Below are 15191 nucleotides of genomic sequence, written 5' to 3' on the forward strand. Positions count from 1 at the left end.
AGTACGAATAAAGTACCGAGTATGTAAGGCAGGAAAACATAAATAAGAACAATAATGTAAAGAGAGATAGAGGAGATACAAACTGGCATGAAATGCATAATACATATATATACATAAACTTTTTTAAAAAAAAAACATACGCCTCTGTGGGCATCATCATCATATTGTACCCGGCCTCAAAGAGGACTCGGTAAAAATGTACCCGGCCATCATAAGGCTCGGTAGAATCGTACCCGGCCACGTGGAGCTCGGTAAACCCAACTGATCAGTGGTTGCACAATAGGTGTCGTACCCTGCCGACTATAGTGCGGCTCGGTAGAGTAAAATAGATACATATATATAATGCATGCTTGACTCATGGAATCAAGATCTAAACCTTTTGGAGTAACCTAAGAACATTATGGACATCCCTACCATCAATATGAACCTTAGTAGGATTTAAGGATCATACACACTTGTTTAGAATAATTTTATAAGGAAAGAACAACATGGACAACCTTAGTTTCTAGGAGTATATCCATTATGAATTAGCGTACCGTTTATGTTCATGTTACTTTAGATCATGCCAAAAGAACGAAGGAAGAGCCTTAACATACCTTGTATATTCTTCCCAACCTCAAGCTACGCAATTTCACGGCTCCTTAGTCTACAATAAGAGAAATGACACTCTCATTATCGTTTAAGCGTCGTAACTATTATGTATCGACCACAATCTATTTTATAATGAAATGGACAGCACCTCCCCTGTATATATGACTTTACACTAGTCAAAACAATCACAAACAGCCCAACATACCCCTATCACTTCATACACAACACGACAACCATAATAGTGTCAAATAATTCGAAAATGTTACGATGAACGACCAACAAACAACCTTGCCATTATGTGGTGTTTTTCCACACACTTCCTCCTCTCAACTCCATAAAAACAGTAGTAAAAGAGACAACCCAATTCCAACACGAAAAATCCCAAAAACAGTCCCACAAGTTCATCAACTCAAACATAATTTTTCGGTTTACTTAAATACGTTTCGACTTGTCTTTTCTTTCAAATTGAGAAATACAACCAAAAGTACATCATTACACCTCTTATCGAATAAACCAGCCATGAATTTAACTTAAAAATAAGTTCACAACCATCCAACCATTGCACAAGATCAAACAACATACCATTCTTCCGAAACTAGCTAGGTCTATTCTTTACGATCGAGTTACAACTCGCAAACACATAGATAATGGAAGGAGAAGCATAAACTTACCTTGTACAGAGTATTACCCACGAAAACTGGTCCTTTTTCATCAAAAATAAGTTCCTCAACACGGATACAAGAAGGAGAAAGAAACTAGCATGCTGTCCGGACTTTTCAGCACTAGAATCGCGTCGTAACACCCGGAATACCCTAGGGGTTGTGTGGGATTTTTGGGGAGGAGTTGCAGGGGTTCAATTAGATTTTCAAAGTCTGGAAGATGGGTGAAATAATTGAGTTTATAATCCTTTAAATTTCCCCTCTTGTACGACTTTAGGAGGTTTAATTGAGACCTCTCCTTTTGGCAAGTAGGTGATGTACCTACTTGTCACCTACCAGTCTGCGCTGTCTCGCAAAAATGCAAATATCTCTCTACTCCAATATCATATCAACAAACGGTTTATTGCATTAGAAACTAGACTCATCGATATTTAATTTGATATGTAGATCATCCCCTAATTCCAAGTATATTAGGAGAAAAACTCAGTTCCATTTGACCTAATTTTCAGCACATTGATGAATGGAACTTGTGATGAACTTTTTCAAACTTTTGCTCCACAACTCGCTTGACTTCAAAACATAACACCAACTATAGTAAGACTAAAATAACTCATAATATAATCTCCTTATAATGTTAATAACCCTATTATCACCCAAAAGTACATGGTAAAACATTCCAACTTGTCGACTTTCGACGAAACTTATTTTCTTCAATTCGTTTAGCTTCTAAGCCTTCAAACCCTCTTGCTACTTGGTACTAATGATCTTAAATATTTATAACCTCCAAATTAACATGATGAACTAACTTTGTAAACTTTTAAAAGATGATTCCCTTTCTGAGCTTACATTAATTGACTTATGATGTACTCTTACGTACGAAAACACGGGGTGTAACACTTTCGAGCGCTCGCTTTTGGCTATTAGTAGCACTCTCTGGATACTCTTTTTCTTCTAGGAACCTTTTGATGTCATGTTACCGTGGTTTACAATGTGGTCTTTGTCTACATGAAAATAGTACACATGTTGATCTCTGATTTCTACCTCGATAAGGTTGATTTATATCTTATCTAAATGCTGAATCATGGTTGATAGGGTTGCAAGAGCGTCGGCAAACTCATGCTTGATCCTTGGAACATGCTTGAACTAAATCTTTGTGAACTCCTTGCACAACTCTTTTACACAGTGCAGATATGGAAGGATATTGACGTCCTTAGTAGACAATTCCCCTTGAACTTGGTGTATCAATAGATCAAACTCCCCTATAACCAAAAGCTCTTTGATGTTCATATCAACTGCCATCTTGTTCCCAAGGATGTGTGCGTCATACTCAGCTATATTATTTGTTGCAAGGGAACCTAATCATTGCTAATGCTGGGTAGTGCTATCCCGATTCCGAAATTAGGATTGCCCCAATTCCTACTCCTTTGGAAGTTGTCGCTCCACCAAAAAACATCCTCCATCCGGTGTATGACTTCGCAATATCATCTCCGGCGAACAACACCTCTTCATCGGGAATGTACGTATTGAGCGGCTCATAGTCCTTGTCCACCGGATTCTTTGCAAGATGATAGGCTAAATCTTGTCCTTTAATGGCCTTCTGCATTATTTAAACAATGTAAAATTTGCTGAGATGAATCTGCCATTTCGCTAGTTATCTTGTAGGCATCGACTTCTCAAACATATACTTGAGCGGGTCAAGCTGGGATATTTAGTGTGTGGTGTATGTTGACATGTAATACCTAAATTTCTAGGCGATTCAAGTCAAAGCACAACATCAAAATGTATTTGGCCTCACATGGTGTGAACTTCTTGCTTATGTAGTTGATGTCCTTCTCCTTTCTTCCGATTTCATCATTTTGTCCCAACACGTATCCAAATGCATTATTCAAGACTGACAGGCACAACATTAATTCTGTTGAAGGCTTTCTGACACTCTTCTGTCCATTTAGTGGCAGCATCCTTCTTCAACAGCTTGAAGATAGGTTTACAAATTACTGTACATTGGGCTATGAAACGGCTGGTGTAATTCAGTCTACCCAGGAAACTTATCACATCCTTCTTGCTCTTGGGCAATGGCAACTCTTGAATAGCTTTGATCTTTGTAAGATCCAATTCTATCCCTTTTTTGCTTACTATGAAACCTTGCAGTTTTCCAGCAGGGACTCCGAATGAGTATTTTGCAAGATTCAACTTCAAACTATACATCCGTAAACTGATCCACTCTTAATCCATAGTCAAGGAAGAGGTCGCTGGAAGAATAATACCCAACTATGAGTCACGGTCGATTTCCTCAGGGAGATAAGTCAGGGTGTTAGAGTGTATACCTGATGCATGAAGAAGAAATATCCTAAATACAATTCCAATCAAGTTTGGTTTGCAAATTACAATCATTGTTTAATTGGAGATATGAAACTAGAAGTTGACTAATTATTTTTGGTTGTTTTCAAATAGGTAAAAAACCTAGGGATGTAACCTTCGCCTAGGTGTTCGCCTAATACGTTAGTTATGTTAACACATATTTTATTAATTGGGGTGTATTATAGATCTCAAATCTAAGTTACCCACTCAATACCTCTCGGTCATAGAGTGATTTTGCCCAATTTGGCTTTCTCAATCCCAAATGGGTATTATGCAAAGTAGTTGGTATGAGCTCTAGTTGGGTTTTTCCTATATCTAGTCAAACCCTTTAATTAGGCTAGTCAAATCCTTAACTAGCCCAATTTGTTGTTAGCCAAGCTTTCTTACACTAGGTCAATCTTTCTCAAGTAAAGACCAAGTCAAAAAGGCACGAATCAATATTTACAACCATTAATTCTACAATTAAAGCATGAACAAGGCAAGGCTAAATAACACCCAATCATAAATTAAATACCCATAAGATTTACAAACTAGGGTTGGGTTAAAACCTTAGTAAATGTCTAGGTATTCATAGTAGAAAATGAAGAAAATAACGAAGAAATACTAATTAAATCTACAATATAAAATTAAAATGATAAACTATGATGTTTGTATCCCAAAATGACCACAAATTACCCAAAATGGTAAACCACAAAGGCTACAGCTAAAAAAACTTCAAAACTTGACCTAAAAAAGTGATTAACGTCTATTTATAGTAGCCTAAAATTCCCTAACAAAATGCCCTTCGGGAGGTTCCGCGGCCGCGCATTGCTTGAGTCTATAGGTTGAGAGATTTTGTAGCTGCAAAATTTGATCTGTAGCTGCACTTCAACTTCTGTGGCCGTACAATTCATGTGTGGTTCACACTTATGGCAAGGATTTAGTCTTGGTCATTTTGCACACTCTCTTAACTTTTTTAATTCTTGTCAGTGCGACCACGTTCTACGGCCAAACAAATTGTGCGCGGTCCGCACTTCTCTTCAATCACTTCTAGGCTTCTACATCAGATCTTTGACCGTAGAGAGAATTTTCGGTCTGCATTTTCTTCTACGGGCCGCACTTTTGGTCTGCTGCGCCGCTTCATGCCTTGTGAGACGGAACACACATTTTTGAGTTGGATTTCTTCATTAGAGTCCAAATCTCCAACATTCCTGCAATTTGCACACTTTCATTAATTTTGGGAACATAAGTCAACACTTTCGGATAAAAACTAAAGCAAGAAGATACTAATAAGTGGTCAAATCGACACTTATCAACTCCCCCAAACTTAAATCTATGTTTGTCCTCAAGCAAATAGATTAGTTTCCACCTCCTCAAAGTGAAAGGTCATTTCAGCGAGTCAATGGTAAACCATCCATACTCTGTTGGGACTAACAATTGTCACACCTCTTTTTCCCACACAACCCTATTACGAGGTTGAGTTAGAAGAGTTTTTCCAATTAAAGTGACGTTTTAAAAATGGATTATTTATTATTTGGAGTCGCCACTTGGAACTGAGTTTTGTTGTTCCAGGTCACCTTTTATTTGAATCCCTCATCAAACGGAAGATTTGACTCTTAATTTAAGGTCTACAAAAATAAAAGGCTGAGTAAGGAATTCTGTTGATCGAGGAAAAGGTATAAGGCACCCCTCGAGTCAAGTGATTCTAGCATGGTTGCTTTTGTTGATTAATGTAAGACTTAAATCAAATTTTGGATGTTCTTGTAATTTATTGGTTGTGGTTTGCCTACTACCGCTTAATTAATTATTATATTTTATTAACTGTTATCAGCAAGATACAATACGCACACAAGGTATTCTTCTTTGAAGTTTGATGTTAAACCAAGGTACGAGAATGTACACATTATTAAAACTTAATTATTGTACATTTCAAGGTATCAAGACGCGGAATGCGCACATGATCCATTTATTATTTAAACATATCAATCCAGGGTTCGGATATGAACACATGGGCTAATAGCGTATTTAGAACATTTAATTGTATATTTTATTATCTGGGTTAATATTTTTGGAGTTAACGTATGGTATTTATTTTACGGAAAAAAAATGAGCCAACTTATAGCTTCATAATATTGGAACGTAGAAACTTTTTTTTACCCACTATTTGGTTTATTACATTAAATCCATACAACCTAACTACTAATAACTTCCCAGTAATGCAGCCTCATCAATAAGGTAAGAAAAATATTCGAAATACTTAAAGATAAACATATTTATAATTATTATTTAAAGTAAAAGGTGAATTAAAGTTTTGAGAGAAGCCATGAAATATTCCGCTGAGTTAATTATGCAGACTTGCCTATTATTAGAGCAAAGCCAAAATCATACCTTTACACTATATTAAAAAAAAAATTCTAACACACATAGAGGCACTAGGAAGCAATGTAGTAAAGTTTTTTACCAAAAAAAAAAAAGTAAAAATAAAAGAAAACTTATGGAATTCTTTAACTATTTTTTCTTATGGTGAAATAAAAAATATCTATCTCCCCAAGCTGAATTAAATAGCTAACATCACTCTAAAGCAATTACGATAAATAATCTGACAAACCAGTGAAACTATATTTACTACAACTTATTTTAGTTAGAAAGCAAAACCTTCAAGAATGTTTTATATTTTACAGAAGCTAAACATTGTGACTAAGAAATCTTCATATTCAAAAGTAACGTAGATATTTTCATATTTAAAAGTAATGCTAAGATAGTAGCTTGTATCTCAATAAATAAATCCATAATAGAACTAAAATCTTCCACAGATTGTTGTGCACATAAAATAACTAAGCATGGCTAGCCCCGTGTGATGTATTATGACTTATGTAAATCGTCGGTTTTGGTTTTCAGGTTAATCGGAACAGATACGGAAGAATGATTCTCAGCTTGAAGCTTTGAATTTAAAAGGTATGATCGAGTTTTGACTTTTTAGTATTCGATCTCGAATTTGGATTATTTATAATTTGGTTAGCCCCGTTAGGTGATTTTTGACTTGGGAGCGCGTCCGAAATATGATTCGGAGGTCCGTGGTAGATTTAGGCTTTAATTGGCGAAATTAAAAATTTGGCGTTTCTCGATCGGCAGTGGAAATTTTGATATCGGGGTCGGAATGGAACTCCGAAAATTGGAGTAGGTCCGTAGTGTCATTTGTGACGTGTGTGCAAAATTTTAGGTCATTCGAACGAGGATTGATAGGTTTCGGCATCATTTGCAGAATTCAGAAGTTTAGAAGTTCTTAGGCTTGAATCGGAGGGTGATTTCGTGTTTTGATATTGTTTTGAGTGTTCTGAATGTTCGACTAAGTTCGTATGTTGATAGGTGACTTGTTTGTATGTTTGGTAGAGGTCCCAAGGGCATCGAGTTGTATTCGGATGGTCATCGGGGACTTTGGAATTTGGAAAATGCTGCTGAAACTGCTGTTGCTGTTGTTCCACACCTGCGGATTGGGAACTGCAGGTGCGATTCGCATGAGCGGTCTTGAGGCGCAGGTGCGCAGAGGAACCACTGGTGCGTCTTGGTTCCCACATCTGCGAGACCCCAGGTGCGGTTGGGCGACCGTAGAAGCGGAGTTTGGCTGGTTAATTATAATCCGCAGAAGCGGAGAATTGTCTGCATGTGCGGACCGCAGATGCGAAAATTGGTACCGCAGGTGCAGTTTTGCTGGGCAGAAAGTATAAATAGAGGGCTTCACGAATTTTGGTTCATTCTTAACCATTTTTATCCGGTTTTGGAGCTTCTGGGAGCAATTTGAGGAGGGATTCAAGGGGGATTTCATTGAGGTAAGTATTTTAAGCCCTAATACTTTTGATTATGGTAATTTTTAGTTGTTTAAGCATGAAATTGGTAGAAATTACGGATGAAATTGAGGGGTTAGGGCTTGGAAATTGGACATCTTAATTTGAGGATTTGAGGGACCATTTGATGTCGGATTTTGATGATTTTGGTATGCATAGACTCGTGAGTGGAAGGACTTTCTAGTTTTGTGATTTTTTTCGAATTCCGAGACGTGGGCCCATGGTCGGGTTTGGGTGAACTTCGGGATTTTTGTCTAATTTGATAGTTTTTCGTATGGAGTTGGTTCCTTGGCCTAAATTGATTGCATTGTATTGCTTTTGGTCAGACTCGGGCCATTTGGAGGCCGATTCCAGAGGCATGGGCGTCGTGGAGTAGGGAATTGACTGGTTTGAGGTAAGTAATAATTGTAAATCTTGTCCTGAGGGTATGAAGCCCCAGATTTCACATCGTTTTACTATTTTGAGGTGACGCACATGCTAGATGACGAGCGTGTGGGCGTGCACCATTGGGGATTGTGAGTTAGTCCGTCCCGTAGCAGCTATTATGTTGCGGATTTGACTGAAAATTATATGATACTTATGTGTTAGAAAGAATTTCTATAATTTGGGCTGGAAGCCATATTTTGGGCCTCGTGCCAAAGCTGTTGGGACCCTTAGGGGCCTTTTCTTATTATTTCCTCACTGTTTTGATTTAAGATCTGTACTCAGTCATGCTATGTTTTACTAATTTCATAACTCAGTATATTACTCCATTTTGATGCATAAAATGATATTTTGGGATGAGCACACTGTTTTACTGATAGCCCGAGTGGCATGAGAGGTTTATGACTGAGTGAGGCCGAGGGCCTATTTTTGTGAGGATATTTATGGGATTGGGTTGCACTCCGCAGCGTGTTGTTACCGATTCATGATTTTGTAAGGCCGAGGGCCTGATTGATTTATGCTACGAGGTGGCTTGTTATAGCGCTTGGGATGTAGAAGCCCCTCCGGAGTCTGCACACCCCCAGTGAGCGCGGGTACCCTAAGTGAGTTATATGATGTTTTGCCCAAGGGGCTGTTCTTGATTCATGTTATGCCCGAGGGGCTATTTACGAGTGACTATGAGGTTTGCCCAAGGGGCTGATTCTGAGCGATGTTATGCCCGAGGGGCGGTTTATGATTCATGTTGCTCGAGGTGCCATATACGAACTATGTTTTTGCCCGAGGGGCTATTATGATTTTCATCACTTCTACTCTAAATTACATTGAGCTTCTGTTGAAACTGTTGAAAAGCTTCTTCAATTGATTTTTACTGAAAACTTGGGTTTTTAAACGAGAGGATTTGACTAAAATACTGATTTGAAAGCATGTTGAACTTACTGAGTTTTTGTGATGTGGATTTTATGTATTTCCTACTGCTCAGTCTTTATTTACCTTTATTACTTACTGAGTTGGCATACTCACATTACTCCCTGCACCTTGTGTGCAGATCCAGGTGTTGCTGGACGCGCTAGCGGGCGTTGATTTTCATCCGTCGCCGATATTTTGAATTTGGCAACGTAGCTGCATAGCTATGGCAGCCTTGCCCTTCTCCCTCCTATCTCCCTATAGATATTATAGTTGATTTCTAGACTATTTTAGTCTTGTTATTTTTTGTAACAGTTGTAGTATTTGCTCATGACTTAGTGACATAGAGGTCGGGCTTTAATATTCACAGTTGGTTTTCGAATTTATCTCTTTTATGGAAATTTCAATATGAATGTTATTATCTAAATTTTAATGAAACATCGAATTATTATGGGAATGTGTCAGCTGTCCTAGTTCCATGATAGGCGCCATCACGACCGGGTTGGTTTTGGAGTCGTGACAAGTTTGTATTAGAGCCTAGGTTACATAGGTCTCACAGGTCATGAGCGGGTTTAGTAGAGTCTTGCGTCGGTATGGAGACATTTGTACTTATCTTCGAGAGGATGCAGAACCTTTAGGGAAACTTCACATTCTTGAATTATTATCGTGCGACATTGATTCAGCTTGTAATGTAACTCTTTGAATTCCTTCCACGCATCCGTATGCGCACATGAGCGCTCGGTATTAGCTGTGTATTGACGGCTTGTGATTCCCTAGATGAGGTGCGAGATGTGATTCTGTGTGTTGATGTTGGGCCAGTCTGGAGGACATGAGGCCGATTTTGACTTAGCTTGAGCATTGAGGTGTTGATTGTGTGAACACGTGCTTTTGCATCTATATGTTCGATTGTGTCCCTATTAGTGGAAATGATGGCCGGATGGATACGTGATGAGTATGATATGACTATGAAATGTGTTCATATGATTTGAATGTGACGAGAAGTGTCTCGTCGAGGTGTAGGAATAACTATTTGATGTTTGATTTCCATTTGGATTTGATGTATAGCCCCGAGTTATGGGTGTGTTGAAGGATCTTTTCATGACGTATAGTTGGGAAATAAAGTAGATCTCATGTTGTGAGATGAGTTCAAGTTTAGGAAGAGCAAGTGATTGCATGATATTTATGACTGTGGAAGGGTATAAGGAGATATTAGCTTGAGGTTAAGCAGGTGGGTTATCTCCCGCAGGGTGCCCTGAGGGTTGTGTGATCCCTATAATGTTTTGTAGCGAGTTCCCTTTAACCTGTGAGTTATACATGTTGCAATTTGAGTTGGGATCGCTTATGAGAGTGGGCTTCACCATTAAGAGGGTGAATGCGAGATTTTGCAGATGATTTGAAATACTAGATGGTTTGTGTTGCATAAGCTTATGAAGGATTTACTTGAATTGCTTATGAAGGATTTACTTGAATTGCACTATGGTATTATGGTAGTAATAGAGTATGGGCATTGTGAGTTTCTGTGAGTTTTGACCTGTGGCTTTGAGCCAATGAGGGAGTCTGTTATTGATAAGTCGATTGCACGGCTAAGCGTCGTATAAGTTCAGTTTGAGGTATACTGGTCGATCAGTTGTGGCTTACAGAGGTTGAGATCGAGAATGACTCGTGTAAAGGAAATTTTTGGATAAGGGTTATGTTATGCTTTATGGGTATATGAGAAAACGTTGGATGCATTAGTTGTTGGTGTAAGGGATGAAACAGGTATGGAGTAGGAAATCACTCGGCTTCTTAGAAGGATGGGTTACTTCCTTAGGTGTTGTTGTACTAATGGGACACCGGTCGTTCGGTTTGTTTGACCAGTTTTATTGGAACCTGAGTAGAGTGGATGACTCCCGAGAACGGTTTTAATGGATTCAAGATTTGTATGTAATAATTGGGGATCTTCAAGATGTGTATTTGGCTAGAACGGAGGTTTACATTAGAGGGTGTCAAGAATTGTGGCGTTTCTATATCATTATGGTTTCTACATATCAGTATCACGAAGGTGAAGGTAATGGCTTTAGATTCACAAGATGTCTTTTCAGGGTGCATGTTTTGAATGTGGTACCTTTGGGGATGTTTAAGAGAGTATTCAGCGGCTTATGAGCCTTAGGGCGGTGTGGTTTTGTGCAAAGGTCTCGCGTGGTGAGTTTTTGTTGAGGATTTTTGTATTGTGGCAAGAAGAAGAATCAATTTGAAGGTAATTTAGAAGGAACTCGGATAGATAGGACAGCTTGGTAGTAGGTTGGATCGGCATGGCAATGGGTATGATTAGTTCCTTGGGTGTTTATGAGATAATGAGTTTCTACAGGTATTTCGTGGCAATGCTCTTGGGTTATTGGTGGCCTGCGCAGCTTGGATGAGTTAGAAGGATTCAGTCCTGACAGTTTGGTTTTGTGCAAATGGGATTCGGAGAGTTCTTGATCGTTTCTACCACGGTTAGAGATGTATATTGTCTACTGGCATGAGGAGCACGTGATAGTGATTTTCTCCTTGATGGGATCAAATGGTTCATGGCTAGTTGAGTATGTAGTTGCTTGTGAACTCGGAGTGGATAATGAAGCTCTCATATTTATCATGGGATGGCATGGTATATGCGGTATGTTGTGTAGGATTGAGATTTGCATGTGTAAGGTCATGGTTTAGTTCTAAAAGGAAGGTCTTAAATTCCTAGGCAACATGGACAGTTTCAGATGACTAGGTAAATGATATTACTAATTGGTGTGGCTTAATGAGGGGATACATTCTAGAAAGGGCGATGTGTTTGAGTTATGAATACTTCATTAGTATTGCGGCACTCTCTTGTTTGATCGACTGCTGGAGTTCAAATTTTGCTTTGTGGCACCGAAGAAATTTTAGAAGTATTCCTCGTGGGATGACCGTGTAATTGGCAAAGTGTGAACATTCAGGCGGTGGTGCCGAGATCAGAGATGTTGATTCGCATGTTCTATGGATTGGGAGACTGAGAGTTCTCATGGGTAGACTGTTTCGTGGTGGTGAATTGTAAAAAAATGTAGCCAAGATTGGCTAGAGGTTAGTATGTGTTGTGATTCAGTTATTGAAGAATTTCGGAGGGTATTTAACTGTTGTGGGTGACCAGAGTTGATTAGGGTTCATTGGTAGGCCTGTAAGGATGTGTGTTTTGCACCGGGTCAGATTTGTTGACTCCGAGTTTGCTATGGTTGAGGAATGTGCCATTCGATTATTTTTGAGCTTATTCGTGTTCTGGAGTGATCTACGAGTTGCCCTTCTGTGTTAGAGGAGTTGTGATTGTTGGCTATATACACATCTGGTACGGCTCTATTGGGGTCTTATAATGAAATTTAAGCGGGAAGATGTATTAGGTATTGCTTGGTTGATGGCGTATTGGTTATGTTCTTTCGGGGTTCGTTTGGTGTTATGTCTTTTGCCTCTCCGTGGTTATGGGGATTCACTTTCGGTACTAGACATCAAACTGCGCGTGGTTGCTGATTTTGAGCATGGTGATTCGAGGTGTTTCATATGGATCAATATTCGGATAGGGTCGCACATTGCAGCAAAGCAATGTTCGGATATGATCCTTCAGGTTAGATTCGTGTGTTCTGGTTCTATGGTGTTTGATGGGTTCTTAGCATCGTGTTGAGGTGGTACTGGTGAGCTGGCGATACAGCTCTCTCATTTGAGTCATTTTCATGATTTGAGTACATTTGGATGTTGCTTTCGGGTGCACGGATTGTGGCTTTAGATCGTATTGATGTGTCATGTCACCAGAGTAGTCGTGTTGGATGAGATGAGGTCATTGAACCTAGACTGAATACTATCAGATTCGATTTCAGCATGTTGGAAGGATAATATCGGAATTCGGTGTAGAAATTTACTACAGTCCTTGCCGACGGAGAGGGAACTCCATGATTAGTTGATCGGAGGAACGATTATGATTTCTGCGTGTTTGTTTCATCATTGGCAGTATACGAAAGTGTTGGAGTGAGGCCTTGCTTGATAAGAGGTTTACTACCGGTATTGGGTTGTTTGAGCAGCTGCTGTGATGAGAAGTTATCGCTATGAGTGTTTGGGTTGTGTGATATATCATGTGATTTCATCTTGAATTGTGGATATGGTTTGATATAGCTTGTTCGGACTTATATAGTGTATAGATGTGAGATTCTGATCTTATAGATAATTTCGAAAGTGGAAATTTGGTTCTAAGGTTTATGGACTAGGTTGGATTGCGAAATTTCAGTTATGTTGTGATATCGGACCTATATGGGATAGGGTGATGTGGGATCACCTCCGGGTATGTGCATGGTAAGGTTATACAGCGATTTGATGGTTTTCGGAACAACTCTAGGGACGTTCGAGGATGAACGTATGTTTAAGTGGGGGAGGATGTAATGACCAGACTGGTCGTTTTGTGCATTTGCAATTCACTCGCCAGTTCTAGGGCATGGCTAGCCCCATGTGATGTATTATGACTTATGTAAATCGTCGGTTTTGGTCCCGCATCTGCAAGACTGCGGGTGCGGTTAGGCAACCGCAGAAGCGGAGTTTGGCTGGATAATGAAAATCCGCAGAAGCGGAGATTAGTCCGCAGGTGCGGACCGCAAATGCAAAAATTGGTACCACATGTGCGGTTTTGCTGGGCGGAAAGTATAGATAAAGGGCTTCACCAATTTTGGTTCATTCTTCACCATTATTATCCGGTTTTGGAGCTTTTGGGAGCAATTTCAAGAGGGATTTGATAGTAGAGGATAATTATGCAATTTAGATACAATTTACACTCTAATTTGGCCGCACTTTATCAATGTTTGAATGTTATAAAAATATAAAATGCTCTAACTAAGAGTTTTGGAGTCAATATGGAGTGCGGAAGGCCAATCAGAGGATAGCAGAGTCGAAAAGGAGAAAGAAAAGCAAGTGTCAGCTCCGCGGACAGAACATGTGCCAAATCCGCGGTCCAATCCACGCCCGCGGACGGGCTGACTGAAGCCAAGAACCCAGGGTCAATTATGTAATTTCTAGGGTGACTAACCTAAACCTATATGAAGCCTAACTCGTCCAAAAGAGAGGGATAGCTATTTTTAGAGAGAATTGAAGGCAAGAACACGGAAGAAAGACATAGAATTTCCTTAGAGTTTTTATCTTCTTCTTTTTAATTCCATTGTTGATTAAGACTTTATATAGTAAATTTTTATCTATTAGCATGAGTAGCTAAACCCGTCATCTAGGGTTGATGGAACCAATTGTCGGATAAAGTCTTGACCCTATTTGATATAATTGAGCCGTTTTTACTCTTTGATTGTTCAACTACGTGTTGTCTTGTGATTAATTGAAAGAGCCCTTGATTAATCGTGTCTAGTTATCTTGTATCGATTGAGAAAGAACACACGGTTACATTGTTATTGAACAACACCACTTTCGAGTAAGTTAAGAGATTAATACTCAAATTTAAAAGCAGGGTTAGAAATAACGAAGCTTTGATGGGATAATTCTTAGTTGCATAAATTGTTAACTAGAGTAGTTCGAGAGAATGCTTCTAGTAAATGTGAGCACGTGATTTTTGCTGCGCTTAAATTATTCCTATAGAATTCATTAAAATTAGAACTTTTCTTTTAGTATTTGAATTTTTAGGAATTAACTGCATTATTTTGTGTTTTGTTTGCATTTTATGTGCATTTTTTAGTTGTCATAAAAAATGAAAGAAAAATTGCAAAATAGCATAATAGCATTTAGGATCCAATTTTAGCATTTTTATTAGTAAATTGATATTGCAAAAATAAAGAAATACTAAAATGTTTCTTTTGCATTTTTACTTTGTTTTAGTTTTCTTAGGAATTAGTTAATTTAGAAATTAATTAGTACAATTGTAGAGTTACATTGTGTCTTTTATTTTTGCTTTTAAAATTCAGAAAAATAATAAATAAACAAAAAGAAATCAAAAGAAAAGGAAGTCCCCTTAATAAGAGACCCGAAATTGGGCCGTTTTTGTTCAAATACCCCAGCCCAAGTGCAGAAGGACTCGTTCCGACCTAGCCCAGTTTACACCTAAACCCGGCCTGCCCCCCTTTAATTCTAAACGACGTCGTATAGATGAGGATAGATCTGAGCCGTCGAGGATACTAGATCCAAGGGCTCAGAACTAGGGATTACTTAGTATAAAACGGTTGGAGCCCCCCTACCCCCAATCCGTCATCTCTCATTACCCCACGCCAAAATCCCTAACCCTCATCGTCTTCCGCCGCGAACCGCCGCCGGAAATCGCCCACGACGACGGCGGAGCTCCAACTGCCTTCAAAATAACACCAAAGCTCCGCCTTGTTCTCCTCATGCCTATGCCACCACTGTTTTTCCTCGAAGGTCACCAGAACTCCTAGAATATTCATTGTTAGTGTCGCCGTCTCCACCGAGTCCGGCGGCGGTCACC

The sequence above is a fragment of the Nicotiana attenuata genome, chromosome 11 (assembly GCF_001879085.1).
Source record: "Nicotiana attenuata strain UT chromosome 11, NIATTr2, whole genome shotgun sequence".
In the NCBI taxonomy this organism is placed as follows: Eukaryota; Viridiplantae; Streptophyta; class Magnoliopsida; order Solanales; family Solanaceae; genus Nicotiana; species Nicotiana attenuata.